This window comes from Narcine bancroftii, chromosome 1, assembly GCF_036971445.1.
Source record: "Narcine bancroftii isolate sNarBan1 chromosome 1, sNarBan1.hap1, whole genome shotgun sequence".
NCBI lineage: Eukaryota > Metazoa > Chordata > Chondrichthyes > Torpediniformes > Narcinidae > Narcine > Narcine bancroftii.
This window is the reverse complement of record NC_091469.1, coordinates 316,036,565-316,051,603: the sequence shown is the minus strand read 5'-3', so window position 1 is coordinate 316,051,603 and position 15,039 is coordinate 316,036,565. Positions and strand designations below refer to the sequence as shown.

Sequence of the window (15,039 nt, the reverse complement as noted above, 5' to 3'; positions counted from 1 at the left end):
CAACCAGATTTTTCTTTAGGAGACAATGGTGGACTATGTCTTTGTCTCGTACATCTGGCAACGAATCAGCAAAAATCATTGCTTCACGCTCATTCTCAAAAAACCAAGATTGAAAGTCTCCACAAAACACCTTCAACATTGCCAGATAGCGAAAAGTAGACTTATAGCCTTTACGCCACAAAACTTCTTTAACTGAATTAAATCGACGCCGACGCTGAATAACCTCTTGACTCAAATCAGGTTTAAAAAAAACTACTATTCTGAATCATTAACGGAGCTTGTCGTTGTCTCGCATTTTGCTCTGCTAAATGAAGTATTGTTTCTCTGTCCAAATAATTCAAACATTGAATTATCACGGGTCTCGGTGATTGATCAGGCAGAGGCCTTCTTCTTAAAGCTCTATGAGCTCTTTCCAGGACCAAGCTTCCAGAGAAAAATTCCTGCCCCAATATCTGTGGGATCCATTCTGTAAAAAAACGAAGAGGATCTTGTTCTTCCATACCTTCTGGAAAACCAACAATCTTCACATTGTTCCTTCTACTTTGATTCTCCAAATAATCTATTTTCCTCTCTAACTCCTTCTCACGTTCTCGCAATTCTTTAACGGATTTTTCCACCTCCATCACTTTTTCTGTATTAGAGGCCACTTGCTGTTTACATTCCAAAAAAAGCAGACTGAATTTTTTTTTTAATCTTCAGAAAATACTTCCACATGTGCATTAACCGTAGTGAATTCTGACCTCATACTCTCTTTCATTTGAGCTAACTCTTGCATAATCGGCTGAGTAACAGTATTTAACAGGTTAAGTTGTAATTCAGACTCAACCCTGTTTTCTTTAACGTAGTGTCAGAACCAGATAACTGTAGCTCCTGCTGCAGCTCAACAGCAGGCATTCCAACAGATTTTTTAACAGATTTACTGTGAGTTTGAACTCCCAGCAATGGCACCCCAACCTCCTCGGGAGGTTGATGCTGATCTCCCCCCACAGATCGCAGTTGTTTGAAGAACTCACAGACAAGTTTAAGGTCTTCAGGTTGGAGTACTGTCTGAGTGGTTTTAAACAATGGAGGCATTTTCCTACAAGCTCTCTCTGTTACAGTTGGCAGGCTGCTAGAATCAGAATCCACTTCTTGGGAACACACACCTTCCTCCTGAGAATGAGTAATTCCAGCGATATCCTTCTCCTGGTGAGTAGTAGTCATTTTTTTTTCCAGCTCCCACAGGCAATTAATCTGAAGCTGTAGCAGGTTTTTTAGGCTTTAAATCTTCAACACTCTGAAAATGTAATTTCTTCTGCACTTGAAGTTTAATCTTTTTACCATTAATGGCTATAACAGTTCCTTGATACTTTAAACTAAGTTTTAAAAAAGTTTAAACTTAAAAATAAAAAGTAAAAAATTGATTCTTAAAAGTCTGGCCAGAGAGGTCGAGATTACACGTCTAGACTTTACGCCATCTTGCTACGCCCTCCCCCCCCCAACCAATTGTGAAAGTTATGACATCATATGGAGAGGGAGGCAACTGGATCTGAAATGAAAATAAGAGATCTGCAAAAAGAGAGACCTTACTGTTACAAGGCCAGAGGACTCCAAAACCCAGCAGCCATAGAAATTCACCAAGACAATGGTGATTTTAACAAAAGTTGCTTTTAATTTTCTTTAAACATAATATCAATCTAACTTATTACTATTAACTTAATCCCCTTCTAATTCTAATCACACATATATATACAATATGTATATGACAGGAAGGTTCTTTGTTTCGCTGTCCAAACATTCACTGGTTGTCACACTGCTTCTCACGGAAATGACGTCACTGGCTTACCGACTGCGGATAGGCCGGCATTCTTGCCGGTGCTCACTGTTTCCAGCTGTATGGATTGCAGCCCATGAAGATAGCCCATTTAGCTGACATGGCCTTTGCAGAATTGCCACTTTGGGACACCATCTTGTGTGCCAGGATTCTTGCTGGATAGTGGGCTGCCAAACCCTTTACTTCCTATGATGCTGGATGACCTGGAGAGTTTCTCCAGCACATTTGTGTCTCACCAACTAGGTGAAACCAGAAATTGGCTTCTTGCAGAGTGGTGAATCTGTGGAATTCTCTGCTCAATTAAGCAGTGGAGGTTGCCTTGAGTTTTTACGACATGTATGGATAGATTTTTAATGGTTGGGGAATTAAGGGTTGTGGGGAATGGGAGGGTAAGAGGAGCTGAGTTCATGGCCAAATCAGCAATGATCTTATTTGAATGGCAGAGCAGGTTCGACAGGCCCAATATTCAACTCCTGCTCCTGTTTCTTGCCTTGAGGTGAACAGTGCAGGTGTCTAGAAGTGGAAGCTCAGTGAACAGAGAGGAGAAAGAAACTGAAAAGTATCGCAGCAGGTTGAGGTGGTTGGGGGCTAGTATGGAGCAGAAACAGGGACAGGAGGGGAGATACCAGGATGCTTCCAGTGTAGCCCCAGATGGTCTGAATGGCATTGTCTTAGTATCTACATTGAGTGTATAACAGAGATACAAGGGGATGAGACGCAGTTTTCAAACAGCTGCTTCATTTGGTACAGATCCAGGACATGAAATTCAATTCCTGTAATTGGTGACATGGTTAGTGAAACACTAACAACCCAGGTTTGAATCTAGTCCTGCCTGAAAGGAATCTGTGATTGGTAGGTTAATTGGGCAGGACAGGTTTCAACCGTGCTGTATTGTTAATTTTTTTTTTAAAGCATTTAATCGGAGTCACTAACATTGAGGGAGAGAATCCATCTCCACCTCCACTTCCCGCTGACTTGGAAAATCAACCAACATACTAAAAGGCTCACCCCTCCCCAGACACACTCCCTTTACCCCCTCCCCATGGAGAAGATTCACCAGTGTGAGCTCACACCCACCAGATTCACAGATTGTTCCTTCCCCTGTTATCAGACTCTTGAATGATCCTCATACTAGTAGAATAATGCTGCTTTTGCCTTGTACCAACTGGTCTGTCCCTGCACTGTGACTTATTTGCTGGACTATGTACGGGATGTCCAGCTAAACTGCTCCAAAACAAACTTCCTCACCTTTGTAAATGTGACAACAAACTTGAACCTGAAAACAAATTGCAAATTGACAACAATACCATGACCTGTTTTGATTTGTTGCCTCAATAACAACAAGACTCCAGTCCCTCCTGCTGTTTGAACGAGTGGTTTAAATATTCCACATTGCAAACTTTATGTGAACTCGCTGGTGTTTCACCAGGCCTTTTGATTTCCCGGACTCAGAACAGATGAACAGCCTCTTCCCAGTATGGACCTGTTGGTAGGTCAGCAGGCAGGAGGACCGGTTATAGCCCTTTCTGCACTCAAGGTGACAAATGGCCTCTCTCCAGAGTGGACTTGTTGGTGGGTCTGCAGGTGTGAGGACAGGGTGAACCCCTTTCCACACCTGGGACAGATGAATAGCCTCTCCCCAGTGTGGGTCCGCTGGTGCCTCAGCAGGCTGGAGGACCGGGCAAACCCCTTTCCGCACTCGAGGCAAACAAACGGCCTTTCACCGGTGTGGACCAACTGGTGGGACAGCAGCTCATAGGACTGGGTGAAACCCTTTCCGCACTCAAGGCAGACAAACGGCCTCTTCCTAGAGTGGACACGCTGGTGGGCCATCAGGTCGCAGGACTTGGTAAAGCTCTTCCCGCATGCTGAGCAGGTGAAGGGCCTCCCCTCAGTGTGAATTCGCCGGTGGTTCCTCAGATTGTACGACGCAGTGAAACGCTTCCCGCACTCAGGGCAAATGAATGGCCTCTCCCCAGTGTGGACCCGCTGGTGGATCACCAGGTTGGAGGATTGACTGAAGCTCCTGCCGCACTCGGGGCAGACGAACGGCCTCTCCCCGGTGTGGAGCCGCTGGTGGTTCTGTAGGTTGGAGGAATGAGTGAAGCCCTTCCCGCACTCAGAGCAGACAAATGGCCTCTCCCCAGTGTGGAGCCGCTGGTGGGTTTGCAGGTGAGAGGTCCGGGTGAAGCCCTTCCCACACTCATGGCAGGTGAATGGCTTTTCCCCAGTGTGGACCCGTTGATGGGACTGCAGGGTGTAGCACTGAGTGAAGCCCTTACCGCACTCGGGGCAGACAAATGGCCTCTCCCCGGTGTGGAGCCGCTGGTGGGTCTGTAAGTTGGAGAACTGAGTGAAGCCCTTCCCGCACTCAGAGCAGACAAACGGCCTCTCCCCAGTGTGGAGCCGCTGGTGGGTTTGCAGGTGGGATCTCCGGGTGAAGCCCTTCCCACACTCATGGCAGGTGAATGGCTTTTCCCCAGTGTGGACCCGTTGATGGGACTGCAGGGTGTAGGACTGAGTGAAGCCCTTACCGCACTCAGTGCAGACAAATGGCCTTTCCCCACTGTGGAGCCGCTGGTGGGTCTGTAGGTTGGAAATCCGAGTGAAGTCCTTCCCGCATTCAGAGCAGACAAATGGCCTCTCCCCAGTGTGGAGCCGCTGGTGGGTTTGCAGGTGGGATCTCCGGGTGAAGCCCTTTCCACACTCATGGCAGATGAATGGCTTTTCCCCAGTGTGGACCCATTGATGGGCCTGCAGGGTGTAGGACTGAGTGAAGCCCTTACCACACTCAGTGCAGACAAATGGCCTCTCCCCGGTGTGGAGCCGCTGGTGGGTCTGTAGGTTGGAGAACCGAGTGAAGCCCTTCCCGCACTCAGAGCAGACAAATGGCCTCTCCCCAGTGTGGAGCCGCTGGTGGGTTTGCAGGTTGGAGAACCGAGTGAAGCCCTTCCTGCACTTGTGACAGGTGAATGGTTTTTCCCCGGTGTGGACCCGCTGATGTTTCGTTAACTCACTCAACAACTTAAAGTTCTTCTCGCAGACGGAGCACTGAAATGGGTTCATTGCTGTGGAGCCGAGAGGTTGTGACCAGGGGATAAATCAATGCAGTACACAGTGCGTGCTTAGACTGATGGAGGGTCTTGGAGAGCTGGACAGTGGATTAAATCAACATTGAGGCTGGGACTTGGCTGGAATCTGGGAAAAATCATCCTCTTGCCAGGTGTTGCAAGCCTCAGAACCATAGAGCCCTCTGTTCTGGGACTCTACTCCCAGAGACCCGGCACCCGGTGCTGAATTTCCTGCAGTCCCCAACAAGTGCCGGGGCCTTTGGGGTCGTTTACATACACGTGACGTCACTTCACGCGTGCCTGTACCCTCTCTTCTTTCACATGGTGATGGGGTACTTTCTTGGGCAAAGAGATTTCTGAGTAATGATCATTGCCATGAAAGGCGTTGAGCGATTGTCTTTAAACAAAGCAGTTCTCGGGCCAGTGTCTCCCAAATCAATCTCCCATAATGCAACTGCTACAATGGAGGAAACACAGCTGTCAATCAATGCATAGAAAGATCCTGTCAATGATGACAGTCATTGTTTTCATGTTGATTGAGGAATAAATATTCCAGGATTATTTCCCAGTGCGTCCTTGGAAAATATCAGGCAATATTTTGTATCAACGCGAGGAGAGGGAACGTTGAAAGGGCGCTGGCCCGTAACATTGGGGATTCTTTCCCTCTTCCACCGATGGTGCTCGACCTGCTGAGTTCCTCCAGCAGAGCGGAGAGACTAGACCAGCCGTATCACAGCGCCAGGCAGCCGGGTTCGAGAGCCAGAAGGGTCTGTTACCATGCTGGATCCCTAAAACTATAAATGAAAAAAATGTTTTTGTTTTGGGTACGATTGTTGTGTCCAACTAGCATTAAAATTCAAATTTATGACTAAACATGAACAACTTAACACACTAAATTTACCAAAGTGGAAATACAGTTAGAAGTTCTATCAATAACTTAGAATAAGTCATCTCAAAGTCGCCCTCCTTCCTCCAATCCCCCTCCCTCTCCCTCCATCTGCTCCCCCTCCCCTCCTCCCTCCCCTCCTCCCTCCCCCACCCCATTCCCCCAACCCTCCCTTTCCTTCTCTCCACTATACCTCCCTGCCCCCTTGTTCTACTCTCCCCGTCTCTACCCACCCTCCCTCTCTCAGTCCAACTCCTGCTCCAACCATCCCCCCCCCCCACCAACCCGTGCAGGCGGGGAAGAGGGAGGGACAGGGGCTGCGGCCAGGGAGTGGGGGGGGGGGGGGGGAAAGGAGAACACACTCGCTGCCCGTTGTCAGGGACCCTTCTCCTTGATGGCACCCCCCCCCCCCCCCCTCGCTCCACACCGGCAGTAGGCGGGTCTCCCCTCCCCTCTCCCCCCCATGCCCCTTACTCCTCCCTCCCCCTGCCCTCCTCCCCAAGGCCGCCCTCACCCTCCGGCAAAACCGGATCCAACGGAACAAGTCTCACCTCCAACCGCGCGCACTGCGGACTCGTCCGTGGACAGGCCCGTTGCTGAGGGAACGGCTGTGACGTGAAACGCAGGTAGGTGGCACGCCATCACGTGACCGCCGGCGGCAGTCTGGGAGGGAGGTGGAGGGAGCTGTTAATCATCGGAGCTGCAGCGCTCGGGGCGTCACCAATCCTTCCAGGTTAATTGTTGGTTTCCCCCCACTGTGGACAGGGTAGAAGGTGGTTCTCATTCCCCCTCCCCCCATCCCCTCTGTGGACAGGGTAGTAAGAGGTTCTCATTCTCCCCCTCCATCTGTAGACAGGGTCGGAAGTGTTTCTTTTATTCCCCCCCCCCCCCACTGTTGTCAAGGTAGAAGGTGGTTCTCATTCTCATTCCCCCCATCCCCACTGTGGACAGGGTAGAAGGAGGTTCTCATTCTCCCCCTCCATCTGTAGACAGAGTCGGTCGGAGGTGTTTCTCTTATTCCCCCACCCCCCCACTGTTGTCAGGGTGGAAGGTGGTTCTCGTTCCCCCTCCCCTCATCCCCACTGTGGACAGGGTAGAAGGAGGTTCTCATTCTCCCCCTCCATCTGTAGACAGGGTCGGAGGTGTTTCTCTTATTCCCCCACCTCCCACTCTTGTCAGGTAGAAGATGGTTCTCATTCTTCCCCCCCCCCCCCCCCAACCCCATCCCCACTGTGGACAGGGTGTTAGAGATAGAGAATTTAGGTTAAAATGGCTTAAGTTAAAATGTGATGATTAATCATAAAAAGGGAAGCCAGAACGGACAGGGAGCTTACTAGCAGCCAAGGACAAAAAAGTTCAGCTGGATATGTTTTTTTTTAAACATATCTTTTCATGGTCATAGTGAGAGACATGCAGGAGACAAAAGATTGATAAGAAGGGTGAGAAACAGAATTTAGTGTATGTAGAGTTCGCAGCGTACGTAATGAACGTGATAATTAAAAATGCAGTTGTACTTAGAATGCTTTTGCAATACTAACCAATTAAAACAGTATTAATAAGAAGGGGAAGGGCAAACAACAAGGGTATAAAAATCAATGCACTGTATGTATCGGGGCTTAACTGGTGAGAAGCCAGTTGAGTCCAACTCTGCAGACTTGTAAATAAAGCTTGTCGTGTCATCAGTTTTAAAGAGACTCATGTGTGAGAAGTTTTATTTCTGACAAATGGGGGCTCGTCCGGGATCTACACTCCAGCCGTGAGGGGAGGCGAGAAGAGGGACATCGGAGGTGGTGCACCCCGCTGAGTTCAGCGGCTCCTAGTCCCTTGCTCATCGCTTCGGGCGGCTTGAGCGAGTGGTATCCGGACAAGGTGACACGACAAAACGGAGAGGAGAAGGGTGACGGTTCAATCCCCGAGAAGACACCGGTAAGTGACGACTTACGATTGTGGTGTGGGGATTGGGTAACAGGTGTAACGGGATACACCTGTTTGGATAAAAAAAACCTAACGTAATAGATCAGGTATAGAGCTTTTGTCGTGGCGTGAGGACCCTGTCGTGGGACTCTAGGATAGACCCCAGGGAAACCTCGGCGGTAACCGAAGGAGGGACAGCACCTCCGACGAAGTGCCGAGAAGAGAGGGGTCGACCCCAGGGAAACCTCAGCGGTAACCGAAGGAGGGACAGTACCTCCGACGAGGCGTCTGAGAAGAAGGGAGTAGGGTCCAGAACGAGAGGGTCCTCAGCAACGATAAACAGATCTAGGTGGGAAAATGGGAGGATCAAAATCTAAGGGCTCGTCTGAAAATTCAGGACAATTCCTGGGAGTTCCCCTTGACAGCCCTTTGGGGAGAATGTTTGAAAATTGGGATAGTAAAAGATATCGAGACAAAAACAAGAAAAAGATGGTTCAATATTGTCTCCTTTGGTCGAAACAACCTATTAAAGGTTCCTCGGTCTGGTGGCCGAAATTTGGATCTGATGAGGATTGGGTTAGACAAGCATTAAACATATATGTAAATTCGAGACCAAAGGTGAATCAAGAAGAGTCAGCATATGCATTTTGTTGGGTTCCCTGGCCAGGATCCTTAACAAAATGTTTTAAATTGAGGGTAGCGGGAGAAAAGAAGTGGGAACCTCTGGACAACCTTCCCCCTCCTTATATTCCCCCGGTGCCTACTGCGCCCGAGGAAAGCTCATTACCGGAGGGGAAAGGTGATGAATCTGATTGCCCCGAAAGGGGCCGGGAAAAAAAGAATGAATTAAGGGAGTCGGACCCTAAACTTCCACCGGTAAACCGACCCTGGACAAGATCCCAGACTGGTCCAGGACCATCAAAGTTTTCAGTAAGCCTAAATCCCCTGAGGGAAGTTCCTATGGGAGGACCGGGAGGGGGAACGGGATATGTGAATGTTCCCCTAACTAGTACAGAGGTGTGGGGATTTAAGAAAGAAATGAAAAAGTTATTGGAAGATCCTATAGGACTGGCCGAACAGCTCGACCAATTCCTGGGACCAAACACATACGTGGGAAGAGATGCAGGCAATAATGGGAACATTATTCTCACCCCAGGAGAGGCAGATGATTCGACGGGCTGCCCTCCTCATGTGGGAATATGAACAACCTGGGGACCCCAGACCCCATGAACAAAAATATCCCTTAAATGAACCCAGGTGGGACAAACGAACACCCGAGGGATTGGCAAGTATGAGACAATATAGAGAGTGGACAATTAAAGGGATACGGGAGGCTGTGCCAAAGGGTCACAATTTCACCAAGGCATTTGGGAACCACCAGGGGAAAAACGAGTCCCCTACTGATTTCTTGGAGAGGGTGAGAAAGAATGTCCAACAGTATGCAGGCGTGGACCCTAGTACACCAATGGGTGAACAGCTTATTCGAATTGAATTTGTTTCTAAATCATGGCAGGACATTAGAAAGAAACTAGAAAAGGAGGAGGACTGGAGCGAAAAACCCCTAAGCAACCTGTTAAAAAAGGCGCAAAAAGTATATGTGCAGAGAGAAGAAGAAGATCAAAAGAGGGCGACAAAGGTTATGGTACAGACTATCCGACAGATGAATGCCGAATCCAGAGGGGAAAGAAAACAAAACCTTCCTCTAAACAATCCAAGATATCCAAGAGAGGGAAGACCCCGGAGGTTCGTTAAGTGCTATTACTGCAATGAGGAAGGACACTTTAAGAGGGAATGCCCCCGATACAAGAGGGAATTGCGTGCCCTCGAACTTATGGAAGAAGATTAGGGGGGTCAGGGGTTCCAAATGTTGGGGACCAAGTATAAGAGGGAACCCCTGGTAAAACTAAAAATTGGTCCCAAGGGAGAAGAGGTGGTGTTTATGGTGGACACAGGAGCGGAACGAAGTAGTGTAATAACTGTGCCAATCGGGACTGAACCTGTAAAAAGTAATTTAAAAATTTCTGGGATAGAAGGGGCTGCCAGAATGGTATCAATAATTCCCCAAGTAACAGTGAAACTGGAAGAAAGAGAAGGGGTACAAGACCTCTTGTTACCGTCGGCTGGATTTAACCTCCTAGGAAGGGACTTACAGGCTCTCCTAGGTTTGGGTGCTCTCCCTGTGGACGGAGAAGTGCGAGTCCACCTCTGTGCTCTAAAGGAAGAGGATGAACGGCAGATTGACGAGAGAGTCTGGTATAAGGAGGAAAATCGAGGAGGTCTGGACATCCCACCTTTACATGTCACATTAATACCAGGTCATCAGCCGGTAAGGAAACGTCAGTATCCTATTTCTTTGGAAGGGAGAAAAGGGCTACAGCTGGTAATTGAGACTCTAATATGAGACGGACTATTAGAAGAATGCATGTCACCTTATAACACCCCTATACTCCCAGTGAAAAAGTCAGATGGATCCTATCGCCTAGTTCAGGATCTAAGAAGTTTGAATGCTATTGTTCAGACCCGCCACCCAGTGGTGCCTAATCCCTATACTATTATGAGTCGGATTCCCCCAGAGCATGAGTGGTTTAGTGTTATCGACTTGAAGGATGCCTTCTGGACGTGTCCATTAGAAGAGGAAAGTAGAGATATGTTCGCGTTTGAATGGGAAAATCCATGGACAGGTAGACGGAGACAGCTTCGGTGGACTGTATTGCCCCAAGGGTTCACTGAATCTTCGAACCTGTTTGGACAAATGCTAGAACAAATCCTGGCGGACTATCCACAATCTGATGATTCCCAACTAATGCAGTATGTGGACGATTTACTATTATCAGGACCCAAGGAACAAGAAATGAGGGGAGATACAATTAGACTCTTGAATTATCTGGGGAAAAAGGGTCTACGGGTGTCCAGGAACAAGTTACAGTTCGTTGAGAGAACTGTGGTATATCTGGGACACCAGATAAGTAAAGGACAGAAACGGATTACCCCTGAACGGATTGCGGGAATCACTAGAATGCCGTTACCCCGTAATAAGAAGGAAATAAGACAATTCCTGGGACTCTTAGGTTACTGTAGGTTATGGATAGAGGACTACTCAGCTTTGGTGAAGTTTATGTATGAAAAACTGACAAATGAAAATGAATATCCATTGAAATGGACCCAGGAGGAGGAGGGATGGTTTGAGGACTTGAAGCATCGCCTGACACGAGCCCCGGTACTCACTCTGCCCTCTTTAAAACAGCCCTTCCAGCTATTTGTCACTCATAACCAAGGAACAGCTGTGGGAGTTTTAACACAGGAAAAAGGCGGTCAGCGACACCCAGTGGCTTTCCTTTCCAAAATGATGGACCCAGTGTCTCGCGGATGGCCGACATGTATCCAGGGAGTAGCGGCTGCTGCTCTGTTGGTAGAGGAAGCACGTAAACTTACTTTTGGAGGAAAGATGACTGTGTACACCTCCCATTCTGTGAGTGTTTTATTAACACAAACTGCCCATCGATGGCTGACTGATTCTCGCATATTAAAGTATGAAACCATTTTAATGGTCGGAGAAGATTTACAGTTTGCAAAGATTAATAGCTGCAACCCAGCTCAGTTTTTATACGGCAGTGAAACAGAGAGAGAGGTGGAGCACGACTGTGTCGAGTTGACGGATCTTCAGACCAAGACCCGAGAAGACCTTTGCGATACTCCGCTGGGAGAAGGATATGAATTCTACATTGACGGCTCTGCCAGATGTGTTAACGGAATGAGAAGAAGTGGGTATGCTATAATAGAAGGAAATACTTGGAAAGTAGTAGAATCCACGAGACTACCCGGAAGCTGGTCAGCACAATCCTGTGAACTATATGTCTTGCAGAGAGCCCTCAGAATACTGGCAGAGAAAACTGGAACGATTTACACTGATTCCAAATACGCATACGGGGTAGTGCATACCTTTGGTAAGATCTGGAAGGAGCGTGGTCTAATTACATCAAGAGGAAAGGAATTGGCACACGAACAGATGATTACTCTGACTTTAGAAGCCTTGACATTACCCCAGGAAATAGCAGTGGTCTACATACCAGGTCATCAGAGGGGAGATACCCCGACAGCAATTGGAAACAGACTGGCTGATGAAGAAGCCAAAAGGGCAGCCATGCAATGAGAAGTCCGTTTGCTGACCTTAATCCCAATAAGACAAGGCATAAAGAAGGCTCCCATTTTCACTGCTAAGGAAGAAAAGGACATGGCTCAGCTGGGCGCAAGCCAGCTGCCTGATGGAACATGGAAGACACCAGATGGAAGAATGGTTCTAAATAAAGAAATAACTCGCAATATTTTAAAACACCTGCATCATCAGAGCCACTGGGGCACCCAAGCCTTATGTGACACAGTGCTTTGAGAATATGTGTGTAAGGGAATCTACACCTTGGCCCAACAGGAGGTGCAGAACTGTCACCTATGCACAAAAATTAATAAGAAGATAATAAGGACAGGGACCATGGGAGGTCAACCATTAGCCATACGCCCTTTTCAAAGTATCCAGATCGACTTCACAGAGTTACCTCAGGTCCAAAGATGGAAGTATCTGTTGGTGGTAATAGATCACTTTACCCGATGGGTGGAAACCTTCCCAACAGTAAATGCTACAGCCTCTACAGTAGCTCGCCTCCTCCTAGAGCAGATAATCCCCAGATATGGTATAATGGATTCTATAGACTCAGACAGGGGTCCTCATTTTTGTTCAAAAATCCAGCAATTGATTTGTAATGCATTACAGGTCTCTTGGAAATTGCATACCCCTTGGCATCCACAAAGCTCAGGGAGGGTTGAACGTATGAATGGAACCCTAAAAATGCAATTGACAAAATTAATGGTGGAAACTAAAATGCCTTGGATAAAGTGTCTGCCCCTGGCTTTATTGAGAATTCGTACTGCCCCACGAAAAGATGTAGGGTTGTCCCCTTATGAAATGATGTTTGGACTTCCCTTCTGGAGTACAGTTGAGGGGTGTCCCACCTTGGGGGAAGGGGATATATTTGTTAGGAACTATTTACAGGCACTGTCACGCACTCTTACAGATTTACGAAAGAGAGGACTATTGGCACAAACACCGCCTCTAGACTTTTCTTTACACAAAGTGGAACCAGGAGACTGGATTCTCATCAAGACCTGGAAAACTGAAAAACTCCAGCCCCAGTGGGAAGGTCCATACCAAGTTCTCTTAACTACAGAGGCTGCAGCACGAACAAGAGAGAAGGGGTGGACACCGCATCCAGATTTAAGGGACCTGTAGAGGCGCCTCAGGACCCTGATACGAACTCAGATTGGACTTTGTTCCTGGAGAAAAACCTCTTACCTTGCGATTTCGCAGAAAGACTTGATTCACAATGTTATTGTTATGTTCTTTGATTTTTCTTAGTTTGCCTATGTCTTTATCAGGTGTGAAATGTAAGAAATGCAGAGACACAGTGGTCCTGTTTCAGGACCGCATTTGGGGAAGAAAGGAGGGTAATTTTATTTCCCATACCTCAGTTCCTGAGAAATGCTGGGCAGAAAATACCACCCAACATCTATATACCCCTTGTGTGGAAAAAGAAGGAAATAATATGGGTCATTTTATACAGATTCCTAATACCACTCCTTTCCCTCTTAACGGTTGGAAGGGTGACTCAGGCCCACCATGCCCTGATGGACTCTGGTTTTGCATTCACCAGCGTACTGTTCCAATAAGAAATTCCACTCCACAGTCAAAAGTGCCTGCCCCTTTAAGACAGCCGGACTTAGTTCGAGTCCATCCAAATAACCATGAAAGTTTCGGTCACGCAGTTGGGGGAGATAACCTTTTTGTTGATCTTGCAACTAGAATTGCAGGAACTTTTAATGTAACCAATTGTTGGGTCTGCGGGGGTCCACGGATGTCAGAGCAATGGCCTTGGTGGGGGGAGTCCCTCAATTCATTGACCATGATTTCCCGAATTTGGACAACTAACCGAACGAGATCAAGAGAAACTTGGTCTCTCTCTAACGTCCCCTCTGGTTTTTATTGTCTCTCACGAACCAGCAAATACCCAGTAGGAAAAAGTCCCTGCAAGGCTGTATGGATTCGCATTTCGCCTGGTAATTTCATTTGGTTTCCTAAACCGCTGACTTGGTTCTTATCCACTGTTTTTAAAACTAATTGCCTACCCCTGTCTAATAGCAGTATTCAGCTTTGGAATTGTACCAGTTCCACCATCACAGGACCATACCAATCAAACCCCACTCTTAAAAGAGTTTGGGAACGGGGATATGGAGTATCCCCAAATGGATTATTCTGGGTATGTGGTAATACTTGTTTTGCCCTGTATTATTCCCTGTCTACGCAGCCTGGTGATTTCCATGGTCCAACAGGCTATGCAACCAGGGGAACTGGGAGATCCCGTTAGAATTTTACTTCAGCACGAAATTAATTTATCATGAGACGTTTCTCTTCCCTGAGTTAAAATCCCCATTTATATATATATATATATATATATATATACATATATAATACACACATTTTAAAGAGAGAAAGGGGTGGATTGTTAGAGATAGAGAATTTAGGTTAAAATGGCTTAAGTTAAAATGTGATGATTAATCATAAAAAGGGAAGCCAGAACGGACAGGGAGCTTACTAGCAGCCAAGGACAAAAAAGTTCAGCTGGATATGTTTTTTTTTAAACATATCTTTTCATGGTCATAGTGAGAGACATGCAGGAGACAAAAGATTGATAAGAAGGGTGAGAAACAGAATTTAGTGTATGTAGAGTTCGCAGCGTACGTAACGAACATGATAATTAAAAATGCAGTTGTACTTAGAATGCTTTTGCAATACTAACCAATTAAAACAGTATTAATAAGAAGGGGAAGGGCAAACAACAAGGGTATAAAAATCAATGCACTGTATGTATCGGGGCTTAACTGGTGAGAAGCCAGTTGAGTCCAACTCTGCAGACTTGTAAATAAAGCTTGTCGTGTCATCAGTTTTAAAGAGACTCATGTGTGAGAAGTTTTATTTCTGACACAGGGTAGAAAGAGGCTCTCATTCTCCCCCTCCATCTGTAGACAGGGTTGGAGGTTTTTCTCTTATTCCCCCACCCCCCACTGTTGTCAGGTAGAAGGTGGTTCTCATTCCCCCTCCCCTCATCCCCACTGTGGACAGGGTAGAAGGAGATTCTCATTCTCCCCCTCCATCTGTAGACAGGGTCGGTCGGAGGTGTTTCTCTTATTCCCCCACCCCCCCACTGTTGTCAGGGTAGAAGGTGGTTCTCATTTTTCCCCCCTCCACCCCCATCCCCACTGTGGACAGGGCAGAAGCTGGTTGTCAAACCCTCCCCCTCTGTGAACAG

General features: G+C 47.2%; 1 long non-coding RNA gene and 2 pseudogenes across 1 annotated transcript; 2 read left to right on the top strand and 1 right to left on the bottom strand.

Annotated features, from left to right (window-relative positions):
* Window positions 1-15,039, top strand: part of LOC138747195 (zinc finger protein 91-like) — a 119,609-nt pseudogene that overhangs the window by 83,700 nt on the left and 20,870 nt on the right.
* LOC138747114 (zinc finger protein 420-like) lies at window positions 1,629-6,381 on the bottom strand (annotated as a pseudogene).
* LOC138747226 (uncharacterized) lies at window positions 6,409-14,685 on the top strand. The gene is made up of 2 exons (XR_011347380.1): window positions 6,409-7,696; window positions 12,751-14,685. It is a non-coding gene; the product is annotated as an uncharacterized lncRNA (long non-coding RNA).